We start from the raw sequence: 18,352 nt of genomic DNA on the forward strand, positions 1-18,352 counted from the left end.
CCGAGGCAGTTCCCGTGACAGGGGCAGGTCTGGCCAAGGACGGGAGGCCACTGCTTCCATTCCTCCACCTGCGGAGCTGGGGGCTTTGGCTGCTGGGTGGGGCACCGTGCATGCTCCCTCAGGCCCGCTGGGGTGTGGCCGCTGCTCCCTGGGGGTGCCCACTGTGTTCGTCCCGAATCCTCGCAGTGACATTTCTTCAACACGTCCGTCACCCCCGCGGCTGGCCGGCCACTGCACCTTACGGCTGCACACGGGAGCCTGGAGCCGAGAGCTGAGAGCCCTTGGGTGGGGCGGGGGACTCGGGGAGCCCCCTGGGTGGGGGGTGGGAGTCGTGGTGGAGGCAGGGGGCAGGGCCTGAGTGCGTCTTCCCCCCGGTCCGTCCCTGGAAGGGGGAGATGTGGAGGTGCCGAGCCTCCCGTTGGTGGCGGCTGTGGGCTCCCGGGGCAGAGCGAGGAGCCCGGGCGTCTCCTCTCATGGACCTGGTGCGGGAGGCAGGAGCTGGGAGTTCCCACTTGAGGGTCAGCTCCTGTGCTGTGACCACGTGTGCCTGAAGTCCTGGCAGCAGGTGTTACAACCGCAGGGGCTGGTGTGCGAGGGAGCCGCATCCCCCTGAGCCACCCCGCTAGGGCGCTCTGGGGTGAATGTGGTGGGGCGGGCTGTGATGGAGCTCAGAATGTAAACCTATTAATTATCCCAGCCGCCCCGCGGGTGGTCTGGCTGCAGTTCCAGGCTCTGGCCACAGGAGGGCGGCACTTGCGACATGATGCGCCCGGCCGGTGCTTGGCTGGTTTCTCATCGTCCACCCCAGAACAGCCAAGCACCGGAGTTCTTAGGATTAGTTCTCATAGCAGTTACAGGCAGGGCCGGGAGTGGTTTCCAGCTGGAAGTAGCCCTGGAAGGCTGTCTGGAGGAGGTGGATCTTGGATGGGCCCGTGTCAGGCCTCAGCAAGTCCGTTCACAGAGACGTTACTTGGGTGCCCATTGTGCAGTGCCGTGGGCAAGACCCGGCAGGAGCTGGGCCCCCCGGGAGCGCACGGCGGGTCGGGCGGAGAGGGTGCTTCCATACATCGGTGTGGCACTGGGGACAAGGGGAGCCGCAGGTCCAGACGTGTCTCACCAGTGGGCCTGCAGGGGGCTCTGAGTTCACCTGTGGAAGGGGTGGCATTGGCCATGACCGTCCGAGGGCCTCGCCTGGGCGTTCTCCACCTGTGCTGAGAGAAAGCTGTAGCCGTGTGTGCCTGTGTGTGCGCGTGTGTGTGCATGAATGTGTGCACACGTGTGTGCATGCATGTGTGCATGCATGCGTGCACTGCGTGTGCATGTGTGCCTGTGTGTGCCTGTGTGTGCATGCGTGTGCACGTGTGTGCATGTGTGCCTGTGTGTGCATGCATGTGTGCAGGCGTGTGTGCACGTGCATGTGCATGCACACGTGAGACGTGGGCAGAGCAGCTAAGAAGGCAAACCCACATTTCACCCGTCTGAACACCGGCCTGTGCTTAGACAGACAATTTTATATTAAAGTTGGGACAACGAGAACGCCAATTTAACAACAGGTGTGAGTGGAACCTGTGCCGTCTGCACAACACAGTCAAACACACGCATCACAATGTTACCTTTGTGTGTTTAAAATAACTGTCCCGGGGCTGGTGAAGCCTCTGCCTGCAGCACCAGCATCCCAAACAGGCCCCGGTTCGAGGCCCGGCTGCTCCACTTCCAGTCCAGCTCCCTGCTAATGCGCCTGGGAAAACAGTAGAAGATGGCTCAAGTCCCTGGGCCCCTGCAGCCGCGTGGGAGACCCAGAGGAAGCTCCTAGCTTTGGCCTGCCCCAGCTCCGGTTATTGCAGCCACCTGGGGAGTGAATCAGAAGATAGAAGATCTCTCTCTCTCTCTCCTCTCTCTCTAACTCTGCCTTTCAAATAAATTTTTTAAAAAATCTTAAAAAGAATACAACCATCCCAAGTGGATGGATCCACTGCTTTCGACAAGGCAGGTGACGGGTTTCCGTGTATTTGTCAACAGCACGGTGACGAGAGCTGGGGTGACGCAAGCTTGCAGTGACTGTCTACGGTCCCCGGAGACGTGCAGCCCCGAAGCCCTGGGACCCGAGATCGCGCGTCCTTCCGTGGCCGAAGGGATCGCAGGTGCAATTACAGGTGCTGATCAACTGGACGGGCACAGGGTCTGGACGATCAGGCGGCCCCAGTGCAGTCATAAAGATTCTGAAAAGCGGGGCGTCCCCGGGGCAGAGGCGGACAGGGCTGGCAGCTGAGGGGCGCACGCAGGAAGCAGTCCTGCCCGTTCCCGGCTACCCTGCCAGCCCCACATCTGACGTCCGACTCCACTCTGCAAAGCACAGAGCACCAGGTTGCACAGTGCAGCAGCCACGGGGAAGCCACGGGGAAGCCACGGGGAAGCCACGCAGCGCCTGCACCGCACGAGCCGGCCTTCATGGGGAAACACTTCCCTGTCCGGTTGACACACAGAGCTCTGTGGCTCAGTGACACCAGGTGCTCCGGGTGGGTGAGGTTGGGAGGGGAGCCCTGGGAGCCAAGGCAAAGCCATGGGTGCTGAGCGGGCGTGGGGTCCCGGGGTTACCTGTGGACCCTTCCCGCGCCTGGGTAAGCTCCGAGCAGGACGACTCGGGACGCTGGTGGGCGGCTCTCGCCTGGGGGGGGCAGAACTGGCTGGAGGTGCACCCGCCCGGGCCCGCCCCCCCCCCAGCCAGCTGGTTCCAGCCGGGGCAGCATCCGGGGAGGGGTTCGGGTTGAGGCCGCCCCCTCAGGACTTGGAGACTGGGGCGGGGCAGGGGGGCAGTGCTGCTGCCAGCAACGCCCAGAGCCAGCCTGAGTCAGAGTCGCTGCGGAGTTTGCTGCTGGGTTTCAGGATCAAAGGAAACACCCAAGGGCCTGGCTTAGCCTTGACCTTGGGCAGGCAGGGCCCTTGGGAGCGGTGGGGCTGCGTGTGGAGGGAGCACAGCACTTTGAAGTCATTCCCTCCCCGGAGAGCGGCCCCTCCTCACCCCTGCTCTCCCCCCAACTCCCCTCCGCCTCCCGCTCCCTCTCTGCCCCCCACCTCTCTCCCTCCTCGCCCCTGCGCGTGGCTGCCGGGTGAAACCTCTCAGAACTGAACCCGGGCTGGGGAGGCCCTCAGTCTCCTCCAAGCACCGTGTGTTTGCCAAAGCCCCTGAAATCCAGGAAGCCCGGAGGAGAACACGACCCCCGGCGGCGCTGTGAAGACCGCCGGCCGTCTCCTCCAGGCCCTGGTGCCGTGCGCGTGGCTGGGGCGTGGCCTTGTGCAGGGGCGCCCCCTGCAGTTGTGCACCGCTCTTCCTGTGTGATGGGAGACCCCGCTTTCCCCAGGAAGCCCACCGACGGTGGCCGAGTCTGGCCTGAGGATGCGCTGCCTCCTCCCCGTCTGGGTCACTCCCAGCTTTTCTTTCTCTCCGCAGCAGCTGCTGCCCGAGATCCACCGTCACCAACGGGTGAGAGTGGAAGTGTCCGTTCCAGGAAATCACGTCCAGGCTGTCTCTGCACCCCCTTTCCTCCGTGGAATACAGACGATGTGGCTGGAGCACCGGCAGCCACGTGGGCCCATAGATGACCTTGGGAAGAGGAGCCCTGTGCTGATATAAGGGTGGACAGTGGTGGGCAGCCGGGTCCCCCAGGGCACCCCGCAGTCTCCACAGCGCCCTGGACCACCTCCCTCAGCGTCTTGTGCGAGACAAACGCGCTCCTGTATCTCTCATTCCCTCGTGCCTCGGATGACGTCTGTCCAACGAACGCCCATTACCTAACAGTTCCCACTGAGAGCGGAGCAGGCCGGTGGGCGAACGTAGAGACGTCCCTGTCCCCAGGAGCGCTGGATCAGGGGAGCAGACAGGCACCTTTGTGGTTAGACTGGAGCAGGGACCCAGAAAAAAGCAGGAAGTGAGGACGCAGGGCGGCCGGGGCAGGGGAGAAGTCGCCGCTCTGGGTGATGGCCGCTCCCAGGCCGTCCACCACGCCCCGCGTTTGTCACTGCCTGCAAGTTGGCCGCTGATTGGTTTGTGGGAGAAGCGATGGCGTCTGCCGCCTCCCACGTGCTGAGCTGTGTCTGCTGAGAGGAGCCGACCGCAGCAGGCTCGAGGAAGGGAGCACTGGACTCGCAAAGGCCGAAGCCCCAGGGGCGGGGCCAGGCACGGCTGAGTGTGCGTGCGCACCAGGAACCCGCCCCCGCCCCGTTCTCCCCACACCTGCCTGTGCGGGCTCCGTGGGCTGCCCCCCGCCCAGCCCACCTGGGGGTGGGGGGTTGGCCCCTGCTGCTGCAGCTGACATCCCAGCAGTCCCAGGCAGTGTCCTGGGGTTCACCTGCCTGTTCTGGAAGCCACCCCGGGGGCCGCTGAGGACCGACACGCGGCTGGTGGGAGCTTATGACGTCAGACCCTGAGATCTGGTGGAGTGGTGAGGGCGCTTACCCAGGGGGACCCCGGGAGCCCTTCCCAGGAGAGGGGCGCAGGATGCTGAGCCGGCAGGAGCGAGGACCCCACCCCAGCCCACTGCGTCCTCCTCCTGGCCTCGCTCGCCCCTCAGCTTGCGGCCCCCAGCCCTGGGGGGGGAGTCAGATGTGTTTCTTCTTAAGCTTTCCTTCTGCCCCTTGGTTGTTTGCTACACTTTTTTTGGTTTGTTTGTTTTATGCTTTTTTTTTTTTTTTACAGGCAGAGTGGACAGTGAGAGAGAGACAGAGAGAAAGGTCTTCCTTCTGTTGGTTCACCCCTGAAATGGCCGCTACGGCTGCCGCGCTGAGCCGATCCAAAGCCAGGAGCCAGGTGCTTCTCCTGGTCTCCCATGGGGTGCAGGGCCCAAGCACTTGGGCCATCCTCCACTGCCTTCCCGGGCCACAGCAGAGAGCTGGCCTGGAAGAGGGGCAACCGGGGCAGAATCCGGCGCCCCGACCGGGACTAGAACCCGGTGTGCCGGCGCCGCAAGGCGGAGGATTAGCCTAGTGAGCCGCGGCGCCGGCTTGTTTGCTACACTTTTACAAATGAACACCCAACTGCATCAGGACCATGAATTATAAACGCGCGGTTCAAATGAGGTGAGCGATGGCACTGGGGGAATCTAATTAGGCCGTTGGAGAGGTGGGAGGCGGGGGTGTCGGTGTGCGGTGGTGGAGGAGCCTCCGGCCGGCTCGCCCGTCTGTCCCGTGAGCTGGAAGCCGGCTCTGTTGGCGTCGACGTCAGAATCGGTCCCTGTCCATGGAGGCAGCGCGGCTCCGGCACTGCTGGGGCACACCCTGGGGCCCCGCCGTGCCGGCCCTGGCTCTCCTTGCACAGCTACTGGCCACCGTGGGTGCTGCAGCTTTGGGGGATTCTGCTCTCCAAAAGCACCGTCCCCTAGCGGCTGCCTCGCTGTGTTCCGAGGCTTTCATCCGGGTGTGCGAGCTGCCGGCCTGCCCCAGACAAGGTGGGCCGTCCTCGCCCTCCCGGGGCTCGCAGCCTCCGTCTGCTCCAGGGTGTGTTTGTCTTAGGGCCACGCTGGACAAAGGATGGTGGCTGTGAAGAAATCGGGTGGAGCTGGCAGCCGGGGAGCAGGCCCTGGAAGGGAGCCAGGTCTGCGAGGCTGGCCCCCAAAACCTGCAGACACTGCTGGGGAGCTCACCGGGGCTGGCTGTGAGTGGGGTGCCTAGGGGTCCCATAGGTTAAGAATTCCTGAGGAGGGGCTGGCGCTGTGTGGTGAGCAGGTAAAACTGCTGCCTGTAGTGCCAGCATCCCATATGGGCACTGGGTCTTGTCTCAGCTGCTCCCCTTCCAATCCAGCTCCCTGCTGTGGCCTGGGAAAGCAGTAGAGGAAAGTCCAAGTGCTTGGCCCCTGCACTCGTGTGGGAGACCGGAAGAAGCTCCTGGTTCCTGGCTTTGGATCAACACAGCTCCGGCCATTGTGGCCATTTGGACAGTGAACCAGCAGCTGGAAGACCTCTCTCTCTCTCTCTCTCTCTCTCTGCCTCTGCCTCTCTGTAACTCTGCCTTTCAAACAAACAAAAAGGATTCCTGAGGATTTTCATGGAATCTGGGATTCTCCCAGGGGAAGTGGTCACAGAGGACTTGAGGATGACATGGACACCACTGGTTGATCCTGAGGCCCTCCAGAGGGCAGCAAAACCTCCCGCAGCAGGGCTACGCGCCCCAGCCACGACGCCAGAATCCCAGGGGCAGCTAGGGGGTCAGGACGCCCAAGGAGCCCAGGTGATGCTGTGTGGGGCAGGGATGGGTAAAGGATGTACCGCAAGGTGCACAGCGTTCTCTGGCATTCTTTTTTTTTTTTTTAAGATTTATTTTTTTATTTGAAAGAGTGACAGGGAAAGAGGGGAAGCAGAGAGAGAGAGAGGTCTTCCATCCACTGGTTCACTCCCCAACTGGCCGCAATGGCCGGAGCTCTGCCAATCTGAAGCCAGGAGCCAGGAGCTCCTTCTGGGTCTCCCATGCAGGTGCAGGGGCCCAAGGACTTGGGCATCTTCTCCTGATTTCCCAGGCCATAGCAGAGAGCTGGATTAGAAGTGAAGCAGCCAGACTCGAACTGGTGCCCTTATGGGATGCCGGCACTGCAGGAGGTGGCTTTACCTGCTACGCCACAGTGCCAGTCCCCCAAAGATGCATCTGGCATTGAGGTAGAGCCAGAGGCTCAGCCGCGGAGTGACCCATCCTGGTGGCCCCACGGCTGAGACGAGAGCTCTGACCCCCACTCACTCCACACACAGAAGGCGTTGCTGTCACACAGCTTTGCAAGTCATTTCAGGGCTCTGCAGGGATGACGGTGCCATGAGCTCACATCGGCGGTGCACCTGCTGTGAGCCCGACACTGTGGGCAGCTGGTACTGATCATTGCATTTAGCTTTTGCAGCAGCTCTGGGGGTAGGCACCTAACCCGTGAGGAGAGTCTGTGGGAGGTTAAGGCACTGCCTAAGCCACAGGGCTGGTAAAGCCGGGGTCGGGATGGGAGTCCCACAGCCTGATGCCAGAGCCTGCACATGTGACGTCACCTTCCGAAAGCTCCAGTCCTTCAGGGCTGCACAGCCGCACGGCGGCAAGCATGGGGGCCTCGGGACGTCCCGGGACTCGCAGCTCTGGATGGGGGATGGGGCCAGGAGCTGCTGCTGCAATTCAGGGACCAGCACCACACTCACCACACGAAGTCCTTCCATCCGTGAGCACGGCGCTTGTTTAGCTTTTCTCTTAGTAGTATTTTTTTTGGTTTTGGTTTTACAGGTTGCAGGATACATGTCTTGGTCCTTTCGTTAACTTTATTCCAAAGTATTCTTTTCGATGCTAGGTAAGTGAAAATGTTTTCTTCTTTAAGATTTATTTATTTATTTGAAAGTCAGGATTACAGAGAGAGAGGAAGAGGGACGGATGGAGGGAGAGAGAGAGAGAGAGAGAGATTCTACATCCACTGGTTCACTCCCCAAGTGGCTGCAGTGGCTGAGGCTGGGCCAGTCTGAAGCCAGGGGCAGGAGCTACTTTTGGGTCTCCCACATGGGTGCAGGGGCTCAAGCACTTGGGCCTTTATTCCTGCTTTTCCAGGCACACTAGCAGAGAGCTGGATCGGAAGTGGAACAGCTGGGATTCAAATGGCATCCATACGAGATGCCAGCGTGCAGACGGTGGCCTCACCCGCTACCCCACCGCACCGGCCCCAAAATTATTTCTTAATTTCCTTTTTTGGATTGTTCCTTGCTAACATGCAGACAGCTAGTTAACTTTCGTATATTGATCTTGTGTCCTGTTACCTCTCTGAACTTGTTTATGGGCCCTCATAGTTTATTTGTAGATATATCGGGAATTTCTATGTGCAAAATCATGTCGCCCTCCAACAGAGGTGGTTTTACTTCTTTCCTTTTAGACACCTCTCATTTCATCTCCTTGCCTATTTGCTGGCTGGCACCTCCTCTACAGTGTAGACAAGGAATGGGCAGAGTGGACACCCTTGTCTTGTTCCTGATCTTTTGGGAAAGAACCCACTCTGTCACCGTCAAGTATGACGTTGGTCTTGAGCTCATCTGAGTCAGGAAGTTCCTCCTATTTCCAGAACGCTGAGTATTTTTTTCATGAAAGGGTGTCGACGACATCAGACGATTGTTCTCTTCCTGTGAGAAGATGTGGCTTGTGCCCTCAGCTCTGTTCATATGCATTACATTGGTTTCCATGTGTGGCTCCTGGAGCATCTGCCCGGCTCACTGTGTCCCGTTAGACAAAGATTTCTTTAAATGTCCAGAACTGATAAATCTCCCAGTTTTTGCCGTGGAACTCTGTATGTTGAGTTCACAGTCACTACTTGGCCAGGAATCGGCGACTCTGCCTTAGCCTTCACTTCCTTCTCAAGGTTGGATATAAGCTTGGAGCTTGGAGCCTCCTCGGGTCTCTTCCAGGCGTGCACACAGCTCTACACACACACACACTCACACACACACACACACACACAGCCTTCTCGAGTCTCGGAAATGTGCTGGAGCCTTACAAAGCCCGTGGAGACATCTCCACCTGCTCTGCTGCTGTCAGCTGCCGGTTAGCACAGAGTTTGTCTCAATGGGTGTTCATTGTTGCAGGAAGCCAGAAAGCTAATCAATTATCCCAGTTATCCCTAGTTATTTTCAACAAACACTGGACTTTTCACACTGGGCAAGTTTCAAGCAAGGTCAGATAAAGACAGGCTTGCAAGCTCAGTCATCCAGGACCCACGGATGAGCCGGGCAAAGGCAGTCCTCGGGAATGAGGCTCTGAGGGGCTCCGCCACCCGTCAGAGCCTGCCCAGCTGCTGGCTTTCAAGGCTAACTGCAGAGCAGGGACTTGGAAATGTGTCAAGTTCAAGTTCAAGTGCCATGGACTCGCTATTCTGAGGGAGAGTCCTGTGTTTTTCCTGAATGCACGCTCTCCAGATTGCTGCAAGCCTCTGGTTTGTTTCCAGGGTTCTGAAATGGTTGAATCTGGTGTTTTTGCCAGTTCTTCTCATGACTTTGATGGAATAGAGAGTTTCCCACTCTTGCTGACACCCGAGAGTTTTCTTTTATTCTCAGAAAATGAATCTGAATAGCCACCTGTGATTGTGGTACAAAGTCTCCCTTTTTAAATTTATGCACATAAAAAGTGAGTCGAGGAAGCCAATATGGAAAGATTCTGCACTGGTTGGTCCCAAGTACAGGACAATCTGGAAAAAAACTGAAACGGTAAGGACAGTGGAAAATCAGCGTCGGCAGGAGTTCGAGGGCAGGGTTAGGGATGAATGGGGGGCACAGGGCATTTTGTAGGGTGCTGGAACTGTTTAATCAGATACTGCAATGGGGGCTGCATAGCACTGGGTTGTCAAAAGCCCGGGGCACTGTACCCACCCTCCAGGGTGACCCCCAGCATAAAGCACCGGCATTACGGACAACCGTGGAGCGACACTGCGCCAGCAGCTATGACACGTGACGACACATGACCCACACTAATCCAAGACGCTGGCCACAGGGACGCGTGTGCCGGGAGGGAGGGGGCATGGGAGAACTCCTTGTACTTTCTGTTCAGTTTTTTTTTTCCTTGTAAATCTGAAAGTACTTAACAAAGCAGGATGTGTTAAAACTTTTAAAGGGAGTTGATTTCAGGAAACATATTCTGGGTAAGAGGATGGCAAAAAGCCTGTGGGAGGTGCGTGGGTGATTGACACTTAGAAAACATCTACGATGTCTGCAATGCAAGATAATGGGGAAATTTAAAAGCAAAACTATTTTATTAATAACTTGAGCCCCATTGCAGCTGCCTATGCGCGCCGGGTACAGCTGATTGTCACCTTCTGCTGTTTCAAAGGTTAATAGTTACTGGGGAAGAAACAGAAGACAGAAAGACAGAACCTTCTAGAACATCAAGGCTGACTTTCAGAAAGCTCCCTGGGAGGCGAGAGAGCGAAGGTTTCAGTCGAGAGCCTGCGGGCTGTGGGAGCCACGGCTGGGACAGGGGACGCCCTCGGCTGCCCGAGAAAGCTGTAACCTCCCACCACCTGCTGAGGCCACGCTGCCTTTTTTTTTTTATTTGAAAGTCAGAGTTACACAGAGACAGGAGAGGAAGAGAGAGAGAGAGAGAGAGAGAGAGAGAGAGAGAGAGAGAGAAGTCTTCCATCTGTTGGTTCACTCCCCAGATGGCCGCAATGGCCGAAGCTGGGCCAATCTGAAGCCAGGAGCCAGGAGCTTCTTCCAGGTCTCCCACGTGGGTGCAGGGGCCCAAGGACGTGGGCCATCTTCTGCTTTCCCAGGCCACAGCAGAGAGCTGGATCAGAGGAGGAGCAGCCAGGACTTGAACCGGCGCCCGTATGGGAGGCCGGCCCTGCAGGCAGCAGCTTCACCTGCTGTGCCACAGCGCCGGCCCAAGTCCATGCTTCTTGCTGGTGCCGTGAGCGGAAGACACAGACGGCTGAGGCAGGCTTGCCAGCCTGGGCATCACAGCGTCTCTCATCCTCAGCCCGTGCTGTCTGGTCTGTGCTAGGTCCTGCTTGGAACCTGGCAATGAACAGGGGACCTCTGACCTTTCACACGGAGCTTGGTGGAAGTCCAGAAAGCAAGGGGGCCTGCTGGGCAGGGTGTGGGAGAGCCAGGCGCAGGCTCTTCGTTTCCCAGGGTCACACGTCTAGTGACAGAGCATTGCCCAGGAGGGGCCCCCTTTCCCCTTCTACAAAACGGACGCAGTCCTCAACCTGTGGCAGAAGGCAGGTGCGGAGACACTCAGCAAGACCCTCCTTCCCGTGCATGGGGCGGGGCCGGGGCCGGGGCCGGGGCCGTCCTGCCTGGTACTGTATCCCGGCTTCCCGGCACGGTGCTCGGCTTGCAGTCGGTACCGCAGCCCGTGTGGGAGGAAGGAAGAAAGGGGAGGATGGAGGGAGCTTGTTCCCACCCTGTCCTGCTCTCGGGCTGCAGCACAGGTCCTGACCCCCGGGGGCCTGCTGCCAGCCTTCGTCCCTAAGTAGAGCGACAGGGACGGTCTACTCTGTCCCTGCGTAAGAGCGACAGGGACAGTCTACTCTGTCCCTGTGTAGACAGAGCGCCAGCCCAGCGCAGGCTGTCCTGTCCTCCACTGGACTCACTTCTGTCAGCACCGGCAGGACACTCAGTGAGGGGCTTATGCCAGGGCATGGGACCCCGTGTGAGGAGCCCTGAGGCTGCCCCCACTTCCACCTGCCAGCCGGGGGCCTCGCTTCAGGCCTGTGCAGGAACGTTCTCCCCCTTTTGCCTCCAACGGCAGAGCCCTGGTGAGGGCCCTCGTGATGAAGCCGCAGGCTGAGTACCAGTCGATGCCGGACGCCCATCCATCGCCACTGGCCCTGGTGCCTGGGTCTCCGACGTTTGGGAAGCAAATGCTGGAATCCAAAGCGACGTCGTCCGCCTGTGTCTCGCCACGGCGTAAGTACTCAGCAGGGCTGCCAGGAGGGACGGGTGCTCTGTGGTGGCCAATCCTGTCCTTTCCCGCTGCCCACTGGCTGCAATCGCCCCTTGGGCCTCGAGCAGGAAGGCCAGCCTCAGCCTTGTGTGATGCCCCGTCTGGTTCTGTCTCCCTGCCTGGACAGGAGAGCAACACGGAAAACGTGGGACGTGATGGCCCGGGGCTGGCCACACACCTGCAATGTGCCAGGCACGGTGGGAGGGGCTGGGCGCTCCACAGGGAGGCAAGGCCTGGACCCTCGTTCTAGCTCAGCCACCTCGGAGCTGGGGTGGCTTTGGCCGAGTCCCTTAGCTCCGTGTCATGGCTGCAGCACCCAAGGCCCCAGGCAGGTCTGAAGCTGCCCCCCTGCCCTCCCCCAGGGCCCAGTAGCATCATGAGCTGAGCTGTGTGGTTGACGCTGTGTGACTTGGGGAAGTGGCTTTACCTCTCTGTGTCCCCGTGTCCTTGTCTAGGCGAGGGTGGTCATTACAGAGCCTTGCTTCGGGTGGCGAGGGCAAATGCGTGAGCCTGTGCAAAACACAGAACGGCAGGTGCTTAATCAACACAGGCTCGTGTTGTTAACGGCCGCAGGACTACCACAGCCCACGCTTAAAGCGCTTGGTAAATGCAGGCTCGCATTGTTAACGGCCGCAGGACTACCACAGCCCACGCTTAAAGCGCTTGGTAAATGCAGGCTTGCATTGTTAACGGCCATAGGACTACCACAGCCCACGCTTAAAGCGCTTGGTAAATGCAGGCTTGCATTGTTGACGGTCATAGGACTACCACAGCCCACGCCTTTAGCAGCCGACACGGGACTGTGTGCGTGCCCGGACCTATCTGAAGATCCTCCTCCTCCCCTCCCCCACTCCTCCCCCCTTCCTCCCCCTCCTCCTCCCCCCCTCCTCCCCTCCTTACAGTTCCGAGCTTCCCTGGTCCTGCGCCGTCTCAGCCGTGAATACAGGGGCTGTGAAGCAGGGGCCAGTTACTGGGGTAGGCATCATGGCAGACCTGGTGCCTCTGTCCTGGAGCCAGGAGCTCCCCAGAGCTGACTGCCCCATCTCCTCTGGGAAGGTCCTTGGCACCGTGGCCCTCCCTGGTGACTCCCGTCCGCCGCCTGGTCCCCTTCATGGCATCGTGCTGCTGGACGTTGTGGCATGCGTGGGTTCATTTTGTGTCTTCAGAGCCCCAGCATCCTGGCCACACAGCAGGTGCTTATGCGATGCCCCGGGTGGTGTCTGACTCGGTCCTGGGCAAGCAGCGTAAACCGCCGTGGTTGGAGACGGGTGACGAGGGGAGAGGCTGGGGCAAGATGTGACACCTGTGCTACCAGCTCCTGTGTGGCCACCCAGACCCTCGGGGCACAGCTTCCGTTCTCCCTGCTCCCTCACTCTGCCCGGGGGGAGGCTGGCCAGGACATCACGTCATGGGTTCCCATGACCTCTGCCTCGGCTGGGTGTGGCCAATGACGGATGCATCCGTGTGCCGGTTCAGTCGCCCTCAGCAGGGGTGGGGACAAGCCCATCTCCTCAACCCCGTGGAGGCTGGGGGATTATGGTGGCCTCTAGATCCCCGTACCCCTCCCTTACTGAGTCGTTGGCCCCTGTGGACCAGAAAGTGGGCATGGCCCGAGGCCCTTTGCAAACCGAGTGCCCTGTGGGTGGACTGCATCATTGCCGACAACAGGGGGGCCTCGGGGCTCGGTGCTAAGGGACTGCCTGTCATTTCCCCGGCGCACGCGCTCTGCTCCTGCAGGCACAGCCGCCCAGTCCTCCCCGGCACCCTGGGCAAGGCACAGCCTGCGGGCCGGAGCTGGGGCAGTAGCTCTGGGGCCCCCGGACCTGCATCTGTGTCTTTCAGGAAATTATTGTATTGAAAGACAGATACACACACACACACACACACACAAAGAATGCATGCATGCATGAATGAACGAATCAGAAAGACACACCGAGAGCTCCTATCCACTGATCCACTCTCAAATGCCCTTAACGGCTGGGGCTGGGCCAGGCCACAGCTGGGAGCCCAGAACCCAGACTAGATCTCCCATGGGGGTGGCAGGGATCCAGTCACCTGGACCTCACCTGCTGCCTCCAGGGGTGAGCATTAGGAGGAAGCTGGAGGTGGGAGCGGAGCCGGGATTCAAACCCAGGCACTGGTGTGGGACGCAGGTATCCCAGGCAGCGTCGTAACTCCTGGGCCAAATATGTGCCCCTGGGTTTGAGTCCTGATCCCACCTCTGTGGCTGCGAGGCCTCCGGTGACACCACACTGATCTGTCTCAACATCAGCCGCCTGTGGGAGGAGGCGGGACCGCCCACTGTGATGGCCACGTGAGGAGTGGCAGGTGTGAGTGTGCTGGGTCCCTGTGCCCCCCCGGCCCATACACCCCACGGTGCACGACGCCCTTGTCAGTTAACCCCTCGCACTTTGCCAGCACAGCAGGTCTGCTCTGGCCTCAACTGCAACCCAGAGCCCCCAAGCCAGCGAGAGCATTTCACACGCGTGTGTGTGTGCCGCCCTGCCCACACGCCTGCCTGCTCCTCTCTGTCCCACAGCCCGTCCGCCTGATGAACGGCCGTAATAAGCCACCAGACGGGACGCCGGGACCCACGGCTACAGCAAATGTGTCTGTGTTCGCCTTCACCAATCACGACTTTGTGCTGCCGCTGGGCCTTGGGCTGGGAAAAGTAAGTGACAGCTCTCTGCTTTGTCTCTGGCACCCTGAGCTCTGCTCCCAGGTGTCCTCTGTATGGGAGCGTGTGCGGGGAGCTCCTCTATGAGGCACCTCCAGGGGCTGGCAGCCACCCCCATGCCAGGCAGGTGCGCCTCTGCCCTCGGCTGCACCCCTCCAGAAGCCGCAGGCCCCCTCCCACCTTCCAGCAGGTGGAACGCCCTTCTCCCGATGCAAATCTGATCAGATTTCCCCAGGTCAGCACACACCCATCTCAGGTTAGAGACCCCTGCTTCTGCCCTGGAGTCCCCGGGAGCTGGCCCAGCACCTGCAGATGTCCCAGAGGCATGGCTTAGCCTCCCCGGCCCCGGGCTCCGCCACACCCTCTGCTCTTGTCCCCAAGGCCTGGGCCTCAGCCTGGACCCCTCCCCATCAACCCTGCCATTGGCTCCCGTACTGGAGGGCGGTCCCTTCTGGACCTGCTGGCCAGGCCCCATCCTCCCCGACGACCTCCAGGAGGTCAGGGAGCTCCCCCGTTAGCAGCAATTTTCCGTTGCACATGTGTTTCTTTGATCTCGATCTCTGCAAATGGACCGAGAGGGCAGCACGTGGTCTCAGGCTGGGCTCTTTGGAAGCAGATGCTGAGGTTTCTCGGGGACCAGCAGCTGTCGAGGGAGCTCATCGCCCTTCACAGCACCCATCGCGCTCACAGATCCGTGTCCTCAGGGCTCGGCAGAGGGCGCAGAGCCAGCCGGGCTGCCCCATTCCACCGAGGGGGTTGGGGTGGGGGTGGAGCCGCGGCCAAGGCACCAGAAGGTGCCTTCCTCGGGCACCGCATGGCCCGGCACCGCCTGGGACGTCCCAGAGGAGAGAGGTGAGCAAGAGTCCGTAGCAGACCGGTTTGTGATCCGTTACCGTTTCGTGAGCAGCTGGCTGCGTTGATTCCAAGTGCCTTCCCCGCTCTGTCGCCTAAACCCATCGGCCCGCACCGGGTCGGCCCGGACAGCAGGGGCTGCCCCAGCCCTGTCACTTTCTCCAGCACTGCGGAAAATCCTTCCTGTCGGTTCAGAGAGGCAGAAGGCTCTCACAAGGTGTCTTTTAGGGTACCTGGGAGGGGCAGAGTGGAGCGGCCAGGGGACCCCGCCTGGCTCTCGTTCTTGGTTTTCATTTGGCTTCGTTAGCGCTGCAGGACGTCTTTCCTCCCCAGGGAGAATTCTTTTACTGAGAAACCTCTCGGCCCGCCAGGCAGGGAGAGTGGCGGCTCCTGGAGGTCCAGGCTCGAGTCCCCCTGGGGTTTCCTGTTCCCTCGCCCCTCCCTGCCACGCTCGGGCTGCAGGGTCCACCAACTTCTCCCCTGTTTGCAAACCCGCCCCCTGGCACTCTGCACAGGGAAATGAGGATGTTTGCAAAAGTGGGTAATGGGGACGTGCAGGGCCCGGCTACACTGCGACACATCGCAGAAGGGAGCAGGAGGAGGGAGGGGCGGGCGTGAAAGTGACCAGGCTGGAAACGAGCGAGGCGAGGAGCTGGCGATTAACTGGAAGTTAATTTTATAGCATGGTGTGGATGCCAGTGGCTTCAGGAAACCCACGTGTGCATCAGGAAGGCTGCCTAGTTCACCCACGTCAGGAACCTCCCCCCCCCACACACACACACTGGCCACCATCACAGGGATGAGGTCATCGAGCGCTCAGCACATCCCAGGCTCCCAGGCGTGGTGCAAGTCTCAAATGGCTCTGTGGGCGTGGCATCTGTTTTCTGTTTCATAGACAAGAGAACAGCGCTCGCCCTGCCCGAGGTCCGCGTGGTTTCTGTCCCTGGTCTACCAGCTGCTTCCCTGCTGGTGCTCACCAAGCCCAGAACAATCCACCGACCGTGACCCCTTCTTACGAACCTGCAGGCGTCGCTCACAAATGCGGCCACACACGTCCATCAGCCACTGGCTGTTTGCCAGGTTCCATGTGGGCCACTCTGGGTGGACAAGAGACAGGTGGTCCCTGCGCTCCCTAGGGGATTTGTAATCATGCACATACATGTGCAAGGGTGTGTGTGTGTGTGTGTGTGTGTGTGTGAGGAGCCCAGCAAGTTAGAGAGACGTGTTGCTTGGTCTGAGAAGTGCTACCATGGGAGAGAAATGGAAGCAGTGGCAAACAGACCCCTGAAAATATCAAAGGACCTTGGGAGGGAGAGGGTGGGGGAAGCAATCTGACAGATGGGGCGTGGCTGAAAATCCAGCGGAAGGGTCGCGGGGGCAATGCAGGCCGTGAGAGCCCGGGGGAGCTGTGGCAGGAACTTGGCTGGCCCACAGCACTGCAGAGCCCCTGAAGGATGCTAAGCTCGGCGCGGACAGGACCGGGGTTGAGTTCGGGAGAAGGGCTCTGGCTGCGGGCTGAGCAGCTGGGAAGAAACGGGCAGAGGCGGGCGGTGAGCACGGGGATGCCTGCTGCCCCCCACCACCCACACCCTGGAATGTGGCCTCCCCCGGGGCATCGCTGCTCCCTGTACAAGACGCGGGGGAGACCGGAAGGCTCAGCACCCCCGCCTGCCACGCTGCCGTCGTAAACGATGGTGACTGCTGTTGGCTCCGTCCTGGGTCCGGCCCCCGGTGCCTGGGGCTGGACATGCACTGCCCACACCCGGCCCAGGGCTGTGACTGTTCCTCCTCCCGATCCTGACTGCTGAACCTGGGCGTGGTCTTTTGTGGCAGCGGCAACTCTCTGGTTTCCCCGACGGTGGCCGGCACTGTCCCCGGAGCCCAGCCCCGAGGTTCTCACAGATACACGTCTTTAATGGGTACCTGTGACTCTCTCTGGTGGACAGGCCGTGAACTTGCTGCAGTCCAAGGTCAGAGCTTGGGAGACAAAGGGGATCTGGGAGCCGCAGGCCGTGTCCTGGCCCCCCGCCCCTGCCCAGGCTCCCCCCACTCATGGCACACATCCTTCATGTGTGGTTCAGATGCGGGGACAGCTGGTCAGCAGAGGGGTGGCGTGGAAGGGGACAGACCCGACCTCAGCGGGCAACCCACTGGGCAGCCACAGGGCAGAAGGGGCGGGGCTTCCAGGTGTGGGGTGGGGGGAAAGGGGCCCCTTGTAACAATGTATCTGGTGCCCACTGCCGAGTTCTCCACGCCATGGCCCCCACTTGAAGCTCCAGACACTCCCTGGGGGCTGCGAATCCTGGACCAGGCTGCCCAAGGCGCAGGGCGTCTGGCACAGCGGCTTCGTTACACAGGCTGACTCCATCCATTCCCCGTCCACAGAGCCGTGGCGGCTGCTGTGGGAGGGCATAGCTCACGGGGCGCCCAGCAGGGGGCTGGCTGTGAGGTTCCAAGTAAGGGGTCCCAGGAAACAGCCATCCCCTCCGCGGGAAGAGGAGATGTAGGGAGGATGAAGCGGGCGGGTGGAGCCAGGGGCTGAGTAACGGCGTTGGAACAGCGAGTGTGTGACCAGTGTGCAGGTGGACACCAGGAAGCAAGCGTGTGATGGGCGCCTCCTGAGCCTGAGCCCTCCTGGGGCTGGACACCTGCAGGAGGCGCTGAGGAGGAGCGGGAGGAGGAGTTAGGGTTGGGGCGGGGTACTCTAACAGAGGAAGAGGCGTTTGACCTCAGCCGGGAAGGCGGTAGAAGGCAACAGGCTGTGTGCACACGGTGGGGAGGTCCTTCCAGGCTGGGGAGGTTGCAGGGACAAAGGCCTGGGGTAGCAGGATGTGTGATGTTTTGGGGGACCAGCAAGGAGGCCAGGAGGTGGAGGGGAGGGAGTGGAGTACAAGGGCTGCGTCGCCGGAGGACGTGGGCTGCCGGGAGACAGAGCATGAAGGGTTAAGGCACCTGTTGAGGAGCCTCCATCGTGGGCCAGGTTTGGGACCCAGAGTGGGAAGCAGGCGGGGTGCCACCCTGCCCAGCTCTGTGAGTTTCTCCCCAAGACCCTAAGGCCGGCTGGCGCTGCGGCTCACTAGGCTAATCCTCCGCCTGCGGCGCCGGCACCCCAGGTTCTAGTCCCGGTCGGGGCGCCGGATTCTGTCCCGGTTGCCCCTCTTCCAGTCCAGCTCTCTGCTGTGGCCCGGGAGTGCAGTGGAGGATGGCCCAAGTGTTGGGCCCTGCACCCCATGGGAGACCAGGAGAAGCACCTGGCTCCTGCCTTCGGATCGGCACAGTGCACTGGCCCTGGCGTCCATTTGGGGGGTAAACCAATGGAAGGAAGACCTCTCTGTCTCTCTCTCTCTCTCTCTCTAACTCTGCCTGTCAAAAAAAAAAAAAAGCCCCTA

At 60.5% G+C, this 18,352-nt stretch overlaps 1 long non-coding RNA gene across 1 annotated transcript; it reads left to right on the forward strand.

The window, feature by feature from the left end:
- Window positions 1–4,725: 4,725 nt before the first annotated feature.
- Window positions 4,726–16,256, forward strand: LOC127485169 (uncharacterized). The gene is made up of 4 exons (XR_007912335.2): window positions 4,726–5,073; window positions 7,241–7,304; window positions 7,875–11,397; window positions 13,974–16,256. It is a non-coding gene; the product is annotated as an uncharacterized lncRNA (long non-coding RNA).
- The last annotated feature ends 2,096 nt before the right edge of the window (window positions 16,257–18,352 follow it).

The sequence above is a fragment of the Oryctolagus cuniculus genome, chromosome 11, assembly GCF_964237555.1.
Source record: "Oryctolagus cuniculus chromosome 11, mOryCun1.1, whole genome shotgun sequence".
In the NCBI taxonomy this organism is placed as follows: domain Eukaryota; kingdom Metazoa; phylum Chordata; class Mammalia; order Lagomorpha; family Leporidae; genus Oryctolagus; species Oryctolagus cuniculus.